Below are 15,470 nucleotides of genomic sequence, written 5' to 3' on the forward strand. Positions count from 1 at the left end.
CAAAGGGATTGGACAGAGTGTAGGATTTCTGGAGAATTTAGAGCTTCCCACTGTGTTCGGGGACTGTCAGCGAAAAGCACTCAGTGGTATTGCACCTTAAGATACGTCCACATTGGCATCTCAGAGGCGGTTGCTACGTCCATCTTTTTTACAGTCTATGGACAGAACCAGGCCAGCTGTTTCCCCATCTCTTTATGCTAAGCTAACAGACTGTAGCTTCATATTTCTTAATGTACCTTCTCATCTAATGCTATCTCTCCAATAAAGTGAATGAGCATTTTATCCAAAATGTTGAGGTTTCCTTGTTCAATCAATCAGCAATAAGTTTGATTTAAGGTATTTGATATTTTAACAATTATTTAGAGAGACAGAGTTTATTCAGGGGACCCTTTTGTCTGTACAAGTGCCAAAAAGTGATCGTGCTTCCTGTAAAAGCTGATTTGTGCAGTTTTATATAAATACAGAACTGCTTTTATCTAAATCAAGCAGTCATAACATCCAAATGTGGGCGGCTGTGGTTCAGTTGGTAGAGTGGGTTGTCTTTTAATTGCAAGGTTGGTGGTTTGAGCCACAGTTGAAGTGTCCTTGGGCAAGACACTGAACCCAAAGTTGCTCCCAATGGCAGGCAGCACCTTGGATATGGTGTCTCAGATGTACATCAGATTGTAAATAAACATAATTGTATTTCTGCAGTCATGGCAAAAGTGTGTCCTTTATGAAACTTCTGCATTTTCACAGTTTATAGTTTAATCAGGCCTCACATTTAAGATGTACTAATGGAGTATTTTTCCCCCTAATATTTAGGCTATGGTGTGTAATGTCATTTTTATTGAAGAAATCATGTCTTGCAATTATCTTACAAGCTAAGCAGTCACAAAGTAAAGGCTGCACTCATAATTTGGCAAATGTAAAAAAAAAAAAATGCATTATATGACTAGAATAAAGCTTTTTTCAGCAAACATTGGTTACAGACCACAAAGCAGGTTTAAAGAAAAGCAGTGACAAAAAAAATGAGAACAGCCTGCAATCACACCGGCTCGTGGGCTGTGGCGCGCGCGGAGCTGTGATTTCCGAACATTTCCGGCGGGCCGTGAAGGCAGCAGCAGCCCTCTCTCCTCCGCCTGTCCATCCATCGTTCACCGGTTCTGCTGCGAAGCGGACTGACGCCTCATTCTCCTCTTTTCTTCCTCTCACTCAACGTGCATCATTTGAGAGAAAAGAAGAAGGGAAGAAAAGGAAAAAAAACAAAAACGACGCTCGAGACGCAGAAGTTTCTCGGCTCGTCTGGAACCGTTACGCTACGTTCACCGGCGATTTTTCTCCCCGTTTCTTTTATTTTTTTTTGAAAAAAGAAAAACCTCTCGTCCCTCTACTTTACTATATTTCTCCCCTCTTCCAACCCCGAGGACCCAGTCTGGTTGTACTGGCTAACACTGGGCGTAGCTGAAGAGGATTTCTTGCTAGCTCGCCGCTGCGTTGACGGGTAAGATTGTTTTAGCTTTAGCTAGCGTGCTAGCGTCAGTTACTGACAGTTAACTGCTAATTAACGAGTCTCTCTTTCATGTAGTTACCGTTGGACTACTTTCCTCATTTTTAGCACAAAGCAGGGCATTGGGTTTCTTTTTTTATGTGGGTTAATATATCTGTTTTCAGGTTAAAAAAAATGTATAAAAGGTTTTAAGTGTCACCTCATCTTTTTGTGTGTGTGTGTGTCGATGAGCCGCTTGTTTGATTAGGAGGAGCTGATGGGGCGGTGGCAGGCGGCGTGGTGGCTGGAAGTGCCCCCACAGACCTGTTAGCCCTAACCCTAAAGCAGCCTAACCCATTTCAACGTGTGCTCCTGCTCATTTAGACAACGCTTTCCCTCTTTGTGTGGCCATTTTGTCGCCTTTTTCCCCCCTAAACTTTTTTTCCCCTCATCTGCCCTCCTTCTCCATCCTCCGTCGCGGATGCCCATTGTTCTGTGATGGGCCAAGTGGCGTGAGGAATTGTTCCGGTCGCCTCAGGAGGAGAAGAAGAAGAAGAAGAAGAAGAAGAAGCAGCAGCCGGGTTTTTTTTTTTTTTGTTTCTGCTCATAAATTAGCAGTTTTCATTTTAACTCAACAGGATAACTTTGAAGGGGGGGTATTTGTAGCGTTTTCACCCCCTCTTCCCCTCTTTTCCAGATGCTGGAGGGAGTGTGTGAAGCCTAAATATCTCTCAGAGAGTTTTGCTCAGTGTGAAGCTGGCATGTAATCAGAGGTGATTAATGTCACCCCCCCAAAAGTGATCAGCTATTGTGGTTGTGGGGCTGCTCCCTCGCTTTTTGGTTGAGTTAGTGCAGCAAGACAGATTACGCTCCCCTCAGTAGAACAATGGAGAGGAGAGAACACTGCCAGTTCCCAAAGCCTGGCCAGAAGCATTTAATAAACTGCAAACATGCAAGCATTGAAAATCTTTATCCGTAGCCCACAACTCTATTCTCTTCCCCCCCCCCTGAGGTGGTGCAGACAGCGACATAAATTGTCTCAAGCATTGTGGCCATCGTGGGCAGGGGCCGGTCAATAATGTGAGCTGATCGACCACGATGTATTGATGTCATCCCCAGTAAATGGCATCCCAGGGCAACTAATATGAGCACTTTTAAAGCTCGGCCACGCAGGGGCTTGGAGACACTCCAGGACTCTTAAGTCAGAGGTGGGCTGAAGCCATCAGCGAGTCCGCCCCCCTCCGGTGCATGGATGAGAGAATGGCTGACTCACAGTGTTGGTGGATGAGGCAGGGAAATGGAGGACAGACAGGCGGCCTAATGCAATCGTGAAATTAAATTTGGCTGCTGTTAAAAACGGCAGTCTGTTTTTTTTTCTTTTTTTTTATGAAGTTATTTAAGATGGTTTTAGAAAGATTATTAGGTGGAGGATGCGGATTACAGCCCGGAGGCATTCTGTGTGGGAAGAGGATTTGTCAGGAACTAAACTTGAATGAAGCAGATGATTGTGTTTCTGGAAAATAAATATATATATATATAGAAAGAAAAATTGGATACAGTAATCTCCTTTTCACTGTGGAGTGTGAAAAATTACAAAAATCGGCTGGAGTAAGCTCCTTTTCATTGTGCTGAAGACTCTTTTCTTTCTTGTTGTCAGTGTGATTTTATTAGTGTGTATCACTCTGCCTCTTGTCACTGTGTTGGAGGAGCTGGAATTAAGGGTGTGGGTGTCTACAGCGTTAGTTACCCCAGCGCACTAAGAAAGAGAGCACATGGCCGGTGTCTGAAACAGTCATCCACACGCAGAATGAACATACCATCAAAAAATAATTAAATCAAATGATTAAATCAATCAATAAGTTTCTGCAGATTAATCATCGATCGTGATCAATGATGCTTAAAGTCATAATATCTGATATTATTGAAAACGAGATGCTATTCTCATGTTAAGACATCAGCTCAGCCTCTGGTTAGTCTGTGTTTTTCAGTATGTCCAACATTTATCGTTGTTAGTGATGTATTATTTTAATTAGATTTTAAATACTCTACTTAAAAAATATTCTGCAGCCCTTCTTAAACTATATAATCAGCCATTTTTCCAGGCAAAAATGCCAATCGTTTACCAATTTAAGCTTCTCAAATTGCTGTTTTTAGTTTAAATATAGGTCATGATAGAAAATGAAATGTCTTTGGGTCTTGGATGGTTGGTTGGATAAAAAAAAGACTGATTTTTTTCACCTTGGGCTCTTTGAAATTCTATTTCTTTTTTAATTATTTTCTGTCATTTCATTGAGAGGAAATGGTTTTGCCTCTTCTGCTGCAGCTGCTCTGAGGATTGCTCTCACTGTTATTACATGCAATGTATTTCATAAGCTTGTATATTAGGACAATTTAAATTTTAATCATCTATTTTGCCCCAAGCGGGGCTCTTGACCCGTGCCTCGGACAGTCATCTCCGAGGCACGGGTCGAGAGGGGGGGGCTATGATTGTTGCATTAATAGACTTATGTGTCAGCTTGCCCTTAGCCTAAGGACTGGTGTCGGTGGGTGTGTGACTCAGAATGAAATCCCCCAGCTCTGAACTTCTCAATAGTGACAAGGGCAAGCCTGTGCCTCTGGTCATCAAGCTTTTTTCAGCCTCAACCCGTGCTCCTTGCACTTCTTGGCGTCATTAAAAATTACAGCCATCCTCTGTGGCTGTGTTTTAATCCATGGCAACAACCGCACAATAGTTTCTTGTTTTGAGATTATCAAAACACCAACAGAAACAGTATGTTAGGCTCAATTTCCTTCTGTTTTCTGGGCGATTGAGACTTGAGGAAACAGCCACTGGGTTAAACTGATTTTGCACAGTGAAGATAAAGCAGAGATAAACTTTGCCTGCGCGCTTATTTATGATAGGAGCCTCAGTTGGTGGTGTCACAGTTGTCAGGGCATGCAGTTGGCAACTGGCGGTGCGGTTTCGAGGCCGTATTTGCCAGCAGCTGCAGTAATTTGCTGTGTTTGGACGTTCTGAATTCCTGCAGTGGGAGGATGTATAATGGGCAAGGTTCACGGCCCTGGTGCTTGGCTTTAAGACCAAAATGTTCACAATGTGTTGGTGGTGGTGCCTTGTTGTTCTGTACAATGCAGTCTTGGAGATTCTGAAAACAGACCCAAAACATTACTGTTGTGGTGTCAGTCATGAGGTCTGCTCTGACACTTACACATCAAACACAGTGGTGTCAATGGAGCCGTCTTCACATCAGTATGGCTGTATGTTTTCCTTGTGGCTGATGCGGTTGGTAGATTATGTCAGAGGCTGCCACACCAGAGCCACGTGTGGAATGAAAGGCATTTCAGCCAGACATTGGTGCTGACAGAATGATAAACTCCCTTTACTATAAGCAACTGGTGGGGCCAAATTATGTCTTAGTCATATCAGTTTCACATGTTGATAGTCAGATCTCGCTTTGACTGTTTCATTGTGTTTAGTGTGCTGCTGCAAAGATATATCATCAGCCTCCTTTGAACTGCCAAATGTATGCCTCTGCGGTTGTGGATGTGGTAAAAGACGAGTTTGTTGCATTTCGTGGGCAGATGTTGTGGTGATGTTTCAATGCCAGATGTCTGGTTCGAGGTTTAGTTCTTAGAAAGCTGTAGCGAGTATTTGCTGATCTGGTCGACCATCCAACCTGTCTGCCATCCTGCGAGAGATCAGATTCCATCTGGAACGTGCCTTGTTCCACTTCAAACAGGAGAACATAATCCTCTTATGGACGCAGTCGTTCCACTTGTACTTTGCATGTGAGCGACCGTGGCCTCGTACAAAATCTCGAGAGAGAACTGGAGCTTCTCGGGCGTGTTTCTGCCATCCTGTCCAGATGCCTCGGTTCTGTCCTCTTCCTCCAGCTCTGTATCTGCTCTATCTTGTGTCATTGATCCAAGCCACCAGCTGGTCCTGGGCTGGCCTGATCTCATTTACCCCCAGAGAGGAGCTTGTTTGTGGGCAGACGGCCCATTATGGAGATGATCCAGCAGCTCTTCAAGTTACAAATTAGCCTTAGTTTCTCTGTTGGGTCCTCTGTCTTCCTTCTTGTCTTGCTGTTCCTCGCCGGTTATCCCTGTCCCTGTCCCTTTTTACCCAGCCCCCCCTTTTTTTTCATTATCCTCTCCTAAAAACATGTCACGACTATCTCTTATATCTCCCAGGGGAGGCAGCTAACAGCATCAGAGGAACCTGCCTTACTAATGCACTTCCTCTGTCTGCCTCTGTCTTTTTCTCTGCTGCCCTGGCCATCTGTGGAGCTGCATGCCTGGCTCCCCACTTTCCCCCATGCGATCAATATCCACACAGTTGAGCTCAGCGCTGCCCTGCCGGTCGTCCCTGCAGGCGGTGGAGCTCAGCCAGGCAGTAGTAGGGCCCTCGCCGTTGGGGCCTTGTTTGTTGTTGGGCTCTGTCTCTCCCCTTATTGTTTCGGGGCTGATAGACCCTCTAGCCCTGCCTCCCCACAGTATTGTCTAGTTTCTGGGACATACTGAGGCCTCTGTTACTGCTACATATTCCTCCCTTGTTCTTTCTTGTCTTTCTTCCTCTCTCTCTCTCTCTCTCTGTCTGTGTACTGTTTGAGGACAGTCGAGGCCGACTGTACAAGATTAGCGTCTCTCTTTGTCCAGGGTTAACAGGCTCTGTCATGTGTTAATCTGTCCGTCCCCGGGGGGCCGAGTTTCTCCGAGCCTGGGCGCACCATGGGAAGGACAGGGTTCGAATGTTTGCATGTTTATGTTATGTGCGTCAGTGTTGGTGTTTGTATGCAGGAAGGGGGGGAAGGTATCAACCCACAGACCTACGATGTATAGGGCCTGAATCTGTAGCGGGCGTTGGCATCCTCGACCCTTTGCGGCAGTCGCAATTGTCTTTACGCTGATTTGTTTTTTGTTTTATTGCAACAGGAAGCTTAATTAAAGAGTGCTTTTATACAGTGTTGCCAGCCACTAATATCGGTTGAATTACCACTTGAGGACACCGTTAAATCTTAGTGTGCTCCAAAGCGTTTGTAGGATTAGTGCCAGTGTTCCCGATCACATGTTTCTGTGATCCAGGTGACTGTCACACAATCTGCTGCTCTTTTCTCTCAGCGCACACGCCAGCAGCCAAACAAACAAGGATACAGATAAAGACTTGTTCCTTCCTCTCAGCGGGGCTTTTGTCCTGCATCACTTTGTCTTATTGAACCAACGCAGCAGCCCAGAGAGCCACTGGAAGCCAATCGGTGGGAATGACTGTACTGTGCAATATTAAGGAGTTCACTTGACAAGCAGCGAGGGAGGAAACAGGTGTTTATGTTTGCTGTGGCGCTGCCGTTTATAAGAGGTAGGTCTGGATAACGAATGGCATCAGAACGCATTTTTGCAGCTTTATCTTCAAGTCGAGTAAGTTTCCATCTGCTTGTCTTTATGTATATTTTGCTCATAATAACTTCTCATTGACAGTTCCAAATAAAATGCTATGATATCGCAATTTTTCTGCATATAGCTGAGGAGTAAACGACTCATATGCTTAAAGGGAAATTTTTAGGACAAAGTACATCTTGTTTGATTGAAATCATGCCCTCACTTCCACCAATTGAAAAACAATCTTCACATTATCTCTAGATTAACTAAATCGGCCACAGTTTATCGAGTGCACTCCATCTGCTGGCCTTTCACAGTAAATTCTCCATAACCATAAAAAAGTAAAGGTTGCAACAAAACAAAACAATTTAAACCTTAAAACGAAAACAAGAACCCGAACAAAACAACCAACGTCAGAACGCTTTTTGAAAATAGAACTACATCAGCTGGCGATACCAGCACGAGAACTGTTGAGGAACATAACAGCCAAATGAACCGACTGTTTTAAGATAATCTGCCATGTTTGTTGTTGAGCTGTGATATACAAACTGCTGTCTGCGATTTTGTATTTTTTTAAACCACTCGCTGGCCATCTGTTTAAACAAAACACAGACATCTTTGACATGGTGTTCATTGGTTTGGAGCCGACATAAGTAAATGTTTAGTAAATGTTAGGCTAGTCCTCGTAGTCTCTAGTAGGTCGGATGACGTAAAGGTTGTGAAGACGCAGGAGTGTTCACGCGTAGTCTGTTTCTGCCGCCGTCAGAAGAAGTTCTAGAAGGCTATTGATGTAGAGCTTTTCTCCTCGTGGCCATTGTCCGACCAGTGAGGATTTTAAGAGCTGAGAACATATTGATCCACCAATTGACGGGCCGACACGGACGCTATAGCCGTTAAATATATTAATTTGTATAATTTGATTGAGGTGCTTGAATAGAGCTTAAATCCCAGCTTTGGTATTAAAACTCTTTGTAGGCAAGAGGCAAATGCAACAATACATACTCTAAATCAACCTAATTAAATCTGATATTTTTTATTGGGGCATTAAATGTTTGCCTTAAGGTTAAAAAAATGTTAAGTTGAAATGTATGTTAAAAGAAGATTTGCTTTATTTGACAGATTTGTTAAACGTTCTCCCAACTTTGTGCAACATTTCAATGGAAGCCTACTTTGTGTCTCCCTCCCCCCTCTTCGCTTCTCTCCCTGCTCACTCATCCCTCCCACAGTCTGTGGGGAATGCCATGGAGAGCAGCAGGCTTTGTTTGCACTTTATTTGTGTGCAGGACAGAGGCAGTTTCTTGACCTGAGGTCGGGGGTGTGTGGGGTATTTGTGAGCTGTGATTAGTATCAAGTGGATGGAGGCAGCAGCACTCGTAACCTCCAGCTGGATTAAACCGGGCGTCCGTACTTCCAGCTCCCCTCATCCAACTCCCACACATACACCCATGTTTTCTATTCCAAAATCCCCATGCACAGCCTCATCGGGGACGTGTGTGGTAATAATCAGCCTCTCGTCTCATGGGTGGCTCCTCGGCGTTCCTCTGAGATCATCAGCGAGCCATAATGTTGTGTGTTGCAGCCGAGGAGGAGGCGATGACGGGCAATGACACCATCCCACGAAATGTCACACGGGGATAGAGTCATTGGCTGCAGTGGTGGTGGGTTGGAATGGTAATAACTTTGAGAGGGTTTGTTGTGGTCACAGTGAACAAAACCTATTTTATAGATGGGGTTTATTTATTTATTTATAGATATAGCATCTTAGCATTTTTGCTTTTATTGGACGGTTTTACTGTGGAGAGAGACAGGAAACGAGGGGAAAGAGAGCATGGGAATGACATGCAGTAAAGGTCCAGGCCAGCTGGGAATCCAACTGGGAACTCATTTCTTAAAGGCATTTGTGCCCATGTGGTGTGCGCCTTTACCACTCGGTCATTAGGTCATCCGAGGATGGAGTTATTTGAAATTTGATTTCTATGTATGAATGTGGAAATCTCTCCTCTCTGCACCGTCCTATTTCTTGTTCTCCACCTGTTCGTACAGTGTATACCCGTGACTGATGGAGCTGTTAGTCTGTTGCGGATGTTCTGCCAAGATTTGGCTCAGAGTAAATGAAACATTCAGCAGTGGAGCCTCTCTGCTGTACATCTTTACTTTTGCCAGACAGTTCCTGCCACATTTAATGCTGTTATCCTGATTTTAACCTCACCTTCTATATCATATCTTCATTTACAAATGTGTAGTTTTACGCTATATCACCTACTCATTTTTGGTTAATCTACTCCCCCCCCAAAAGATTAAGCATTTAATTACAGACTTTTATATAATATTTACAAACTCTGAAGAAATGTACAGATGAATCCTTGTTCACTCCCAACAGTCCAAAGTCTTTACACTAAGATAACAGAGAATTTCAGCAGATCCTCTCACTGGAACCAAATAATTTGTGAGCTCTAATCCATCCGGCAACTAATCCAGTTTAAATTTGTAGCAGATTAATTTGTTTCCAATTAAGATCTGTTTGAACTGCATGCTTTTTGTTCATTTTTATCTTGGGTTTAATGACATTGTGCTCAAATCTATTAGATTTTGGACAAGAAAAAAATAAACTTTTTCAAGAGTTTACACAAATATCCATTTCAAAGACTGATTCAACAAATGGAGCCCGTGGCTCTAAGTAGCCCTGAATAGGGGGGAGAGTTGACTGGGACTACTGTTAAATTTAGAGTAGGTTGAATAGACAATCTAAGGCCCCATGCCAGCGTGTGGCATCTTGAATGTGACATTCACCCCCTTGTAGAGGAGGAGTGATATACACACACTCATGAAAACATGCTTGCATTTGGCCTAATTTGATCATTTTTGGTCACAGATATAACTGCGTCAAATCTGAGGCTACTTGCATCAGCCCACATACCCATGAGCAGTGGCGCTGTAAGCAAGATGGCAGTAAATTATTGACGAAGCTCTGCAGAGTTATGCTCCTTGAAGAGCAAACTTTGGAGCTGTTGTGCCATCATACGGTACCAAGGAGGGTTCAGTCGACACCCAAAATATGTATCTATAATATTGATGATATATGTTGTGATATATTTCCAAATCTGCCTCTCAATTTCCTAGATTGGTAGAATTTAAAAACACTCGGCCTACTCAGAGACATTATAGCCATCACCAGCGGCCAGAGGAAGGAGGACGGTTAATTAGCAGTGTCAAAGAGCAAACACAGCAGCTCAGCTATCTTCTCTTTGCTGCTTGTGGAGATAAAAGCATGTCAATTACAGGGTCAGAGGCCACCACATGCTCGTTAAAAATGCCTTCAAAAACCATACCGACCCACCAACATCCTGTCCCCCCACAGCTCCAGCCTCTGACGAAGACATCAGTTATGTCTTGAGTAATTCTACCAGGCTTGGCCGAGTTTGTGTCAGCACTCGCGGACGGTTACATCGTCAACACAAGCTCACTTTCTTTTTGCATCTTTTCTGGTGTCTCCTATACCCCACCCCCACCTCCATCCCCACCGCTTCCTTCCCCCACAATCCCTCCCTTTGACTGCTATTTAGAGTAGGCCCCGGGGATAGAAGAAGGCTCACAGAATGCATATGTGTGTGTGTGTGTGTGTGTGTACACAGTTGTGTACTGTGAATGCACCGTTGTTTGTCTACCACAGCGGTTCATACACGCTCTTGGACGGTTTGCTGGGCTTAAGTAAGGGAGCGAGCCGAGGCACTTTGATTTCGGCCTTTGTGTAGAAAAGGCAAAGATATTTTTGTTCTTAGCTGACAGTCGTTGTGATTCGATGTGAACACACACCACAACCTCAGAGCAGATTTGACATTAACGTAACATTTATCCTAATACCCCACACTGCAGCCTCTTCATTTTAATCTGCATAATGAATCACTGCTATCCTGCATGATTAAAAAAACATCAGATTCAGAAATGTTTCTGTTTTCCCATGAGGAGTGTTTTTTTAACGTAACCCCCGTTATCAAAACAGACACGGCCGATACATGTACACCCCCCCACTGTACACACACAGTAGTAGATTGTACTTGATGCAGAAAGGGGGTCAAACTACCAGTTTTCTGTTAAAATATGCTGATGACCTGATTATTCAAGAATGCTATGTTTGTGTCTAGACAGTCAGAAAGGCTTAGATCCCTCAGCAGGACTGGATGCCTTCCAGTTATTGACAGTATTGGCCCAAACAGTGTAGCGTGGCTGGGATCCACACACAAGTGTGAGCGCACACATGTTTTGTTTATGTCCCATTGTGGGAATTGGGAAGGGATGATGCCCAGAAGGATGATCTCACCTTGCATAGCTGGCTTGCCCATCATTATGGTGCTGCTTGGGGTAGTGTGATAATAACAGCAAGAGTGGGAATAAACAACACAGCATTTGCCTTAAAGCAAACTTTACAAAATGTGAGACCATGACAGAGAATGCACCATTAATGAGATGCTCTTAAACTCCAAATGTAAGCTACATGCAGAATGTTGATTCACTTCCTCACACATGCAGCATTTAAAGCAACTTATAGGGAAGTCAAATGTCAGATAATTTGCCTCGATTATGCATTTCGTTAACTGTCATACAAAGATTATCAATGGTGTGTGTTTGTGTGTCCCTCACTGGTCTTTTCTGATCCTGTGCTTTAACCACCGCCTTTGTCTTTGTATGGTTTAGTGTCTGTGTGGGTTTCCTTTGTTCACAGTTACTGTGTAGCTCATCATTGAGGCTTGCCGGGAATTTGGAGTGGGATGCTGCTTGGAAGCTGTGAGCATTTGACTTGGACACTTTGTGAAGGCCAACAAACACATTTTTGCAAAGTCAACTACGTTCAAAACACAGAGGGAGGAAATTCCATATTCAAAGTAAAACATGGGCCAGATCTAGAGAGTGACAATGTGCACACTGCTTTTATCCTACGTTTTTATCGTTCTTTGTCTTCAGGCTTTGTCTTTAGCTCAGTACTGAGGACAGATTTACCACACATTCAATTCTAGCGCCTGATTTTGGTTTAATTTCAGTTTTGATTTGGCAAAAATATCTGTTAACTTTTAGGTCTGCTTAATGTTTTGGCATTAAGGACTGTGCTGTAGCCTTTAATGGTCCCGTCCCAAAGCTGATGTTGAAACTGACATCTGTAGTCTCAAAGACAATCTCCTCCAATCACTCTGTTGCCTTCTTTTTCTTAGTAACAGAGAACAAAGCTGCCATTTGAGATAAAATGGAGTGTGACCTTTCTGCTCTCTGCCATCTTGCAAGTGATCAGATGGAAATAGTTTCTGAACGTGCTTGTCACTGATGGCCGTTGAACATGCCTGAACGAGCCAGACTGCCCTTAGTATTGTGCTGGTGCTGCATCAGCAGCTAGGAAAATCAAGGCTCAAGTATCGGGGGTTAGGCAGAGTCTGCTCCACTGGCCTCGGCCTCACCCCTTACAACAGCCAGAAATCCATCGATTGTCAAATGGTTTTGTCGTCAACAAAAATTCTAGTCCTGCTTTTGTCAGTGAAATTTCAGCTTCATTAATATTATGCCTTCTCCGTTTTATGCCCAAAGAATCTTTCAGCTACAGCTGTCACTGTTTTTGTTGTGTACAGTTGCCATGGTTACAGATGTCATTCTCATCTCTCTTTACTTGCCCACACTCACAGTGTCTGTGTCACTCTGCTCTACAGTAACACAACAGACTGACTCTCTTCACATTACTCAGAAAGCATCGCACGAACAGCACGTTTGGCAGCGACAGCCAGTGCTCTGCCTGTGTGGCTGCATAGGAGGCGTTCAGGTGCAGTGCTGGGAGTAGCTCACCCACGTCGTAGAAGTGCTCAGAGCCCAACACACAATAACTGTAGTCTTGCTTGAAACTGAGAAAAAAAACAAACCGCCGTCTGACAAACGCCTTCGGTGCAGACACGATGTCAGACAATACAGCTGTCATTTCAAACTCTCCTTGAATATAGTCACTCCCTGGCTGTCACCTAGCGTCACCACAGATGGCTGCTTGTGCCGTTCACTGCAGAGCAGGTGATCATGCTGAAGCTGGATTTACTCACTTCTTCACTAAAGCACTGTTTCCCGTCTGGGTGTAGCATGAGAGGTAAAAGGTAGTATTTCATCTGTGAACCTTTTGAGGAAGTTTTAAGTGGCTGATTGCCAACATTAACGTCTTCCTTTTAAAAACAATACCAAAGATGGCGTCCTGAAGGTAACGTCAGTATTACATCCACCGCCCTTGGCATTGCATTAGCTTATCTTTGTGTGTGTACTTTTGTAGTGTGTCCCAGCTGCTCTGTTGGTTTCCGGTCTAATTCTCCATGTATTGTGGACTCAGACTGTGTTATTGACAGAGACACAATTTTACTGAACACAAGATGCTTTCTATTTATAATAGTGCAACAAGTCAAGCAGCCAAATCAAAATTAGAACAAGACAGGAGGTATTTTGGGTAGAGCAGTGTGCATATTTCACATTAATGGTTAGTTTTTATTCTTGTACGCAAGATATGTCACATTTAATCATAGTTTTTATTTGTATAAATTACTTTTTATTTAGCGTGAGACCTCCTTTTGTCATGAAAAGTTAACCTTCAACTAAGATTTGTCTCACAGTTATGAAATTAGGACTGGAGGATACCAGCTACAGCCTACTGAACGCTTTGTTGAGGAAGTCGTTATTCTGCTACAAATCCTTTGTGTGCATGTGTGAGCCACCGAGGCCACAGGAGGTGAGGACAGCTGATTTTGTGCAGCTGCTTGTTCAGAGGTACTTTAACCAGAAAACTCTGTTCAGGTTAAACCATTTTGTGCCCAAAACATTTCCCAAACATGTTTTGAAATGGACCTAGTGTGGCTGGCAAAGCCATCTGTCTCGAATCAAACAACATTATGTCTCAGGTCATTGAGTACACTCTTTCCCTTATGGGTGGAAAATGCCAGCTTGTGTGTTACATCCTAGACTGCAGAGAGGATTTCCCTCAGCCAATCTGGGTTTTTACTTGCGTCTTGGAGAGTAGCCTAAGTGTTGAGATGGTTGGATATAGGTTAAATGATACCTAGGAAAAGTGGAGCCATAGCCACACGTTATTCCTGAATATTAGATTTACTCATATTAAACTGCTAGATTACAGATATAAGGTATTAGCTTAGGAATTAATGAAACAGTTTCCGGCGAAAAAAATGTAATGTAGCCCAATGTAGCTTTGTGTAACACAAAGCAATGTAATCTCATTGTAAACCCCCTGAATGTAAAACCACCTTCAGCAGCTATAGTGAAAGTGCCAGTGAACCAGAAAACGTTTAATCCCTTGTTGCTTTAGCGAAGCTGCTTAGAGAAAACAAGAGTTGTGCCTCAAAAAAGCTCTAATGGTCCAGATGTGTCATTGTATGAAATGTGAAGCGTGGAGTAGGAAGGGAAGAGCAAGATTTTCCATAGATAGACCGAGTCAAAAAGTAATTATTGGAATGGAAAACAAATCAACTTTTATTGCTGGTTCTTTGAAGTCATGTGTTGCAGTGCTTTGTGACATTATTGCAGTTATAATCAAGCACATCGCTCCGGATAGGCTTATCTATGATGCTCATCCTTCCAAATGTGCCCGCATAGCAACAGCTCGCTCAGTTTGAAAGTGAATAACTGCCTTCAATCTAATTAGGTTTAATGAAAACCTGTAATGGCATTAGTGGGATGGAGATGTTTCAGTTGGGAGTGCCACAGTAATTAGGGATGAAATTTTAGATAATGTAAGTAGCTGTTGCAACACATTCAAGAGGATTCTGTTCCATAGAATCATTGGTTTATCAGCCTAAAGCCCTACATATGGGAACATACGCACTGTAGCTGATGAGTGATTGTCGTATTTATTATGATAGTCAGACAACTTAACCGCAGGAGTGCAGGATGGAGGAAAGATGTTGAAATGAGCCATCTTTTGACAAGTTAAACAAGTATATTACATACTGTAGTCAGTACGTTTGTAAACAGGCTGAAATATTAAAGGTGGAACTTAGCACAGGAAGTTAATTTTGGCAGCAAAATAAAGTTTAGTTTGGTTTGTTTGGCTTCTAAAGTAGTCTGAGTTGTTCTAATGTGGCTTTCGTCCCTTTTGCCTTCAGTTTCAGCTGAAAATAAATTAAAAAACGTCTGTTCCCGCCCTGGTTTCCAGCCTGTTTATGCTCCCCGCTGACTGATGGTACTGATGACGCAGGCCTGGGTGGATGAGCCATAGAGCCAGAGAATAAGTGCAATCTCGCAGCTGCCTCGAGCCTTGCAGGAGAAAGAGAATCTGGAATTGGACATGCAATCAGGATTTACCACTTTCACTAACACTCGCGCTCACACCGGCGCTGTAGGGACCTCCGGAGAGCAGCAGTGAAACGAACAGCCGGGCCAGATGCTTTAGTTTACTGTGGGAAGAGCAGGAGCCAAACATAAACCGAACACCAGAGTCTGAAAGAGAGAGGAGGGGCGAAGGAGTTGCTATTGGACACGGTCTTATTTCCTGGTTCACTTTGTGGTCGAATTAGGTCACAGATTTAATAGCAATACCACGTCTGAGTCAAACAGCGGTGTGGTTTTATTGAAGATTACTGAGTATCAAGTGGGCAGAGTTTGATGA

At 43.5% G+C, this 15,470-nt stretch overlaps 1 protein-coding gene across 2 annotated transcripts in view; it reads left to right on the forward strand.

Annotated features, from left to right (window-relative positions):
- Positions 1-1,091: 1,091 nt before the first annotated feature.
- prr36b (proline rich 36b) overlaps positions 1,092-15,470 on the forward strand; it is a 33,807-nt gene continuing 19,428 nt past the window's right edge. The window contains exon 1 of one of the 2 annotated variants that reach the window (XM_008301327.1): positions 1,092-1,483. The gene's annotated coding sequence lies outside the window, so the exon portion shown is untranslated. Of the gene's footprint in view, positions 1,484-6,558; positions 6,822-15,470 lie in introns of those variants that run through there. The other variant, XM_008301328.1, reaches the window with a different exon arrangement.

Source organism: Stegastes partitus, unplaced genomic scaffold (genome assembly GCF_000690725.1).
Source record: "Stegastes partitus isolate 25-593 unplaced genomic scaffold, Stegastes_partitus-1.0.2 Scaffold1660, whole genome shotgun sequence".
In the NCBI taxonomy this organism is placed as follows: Eukaryota; Metazoa; Chordata; class Actinopteri; family Pomacentridae; genus Stegastes; species Stegastes partitus.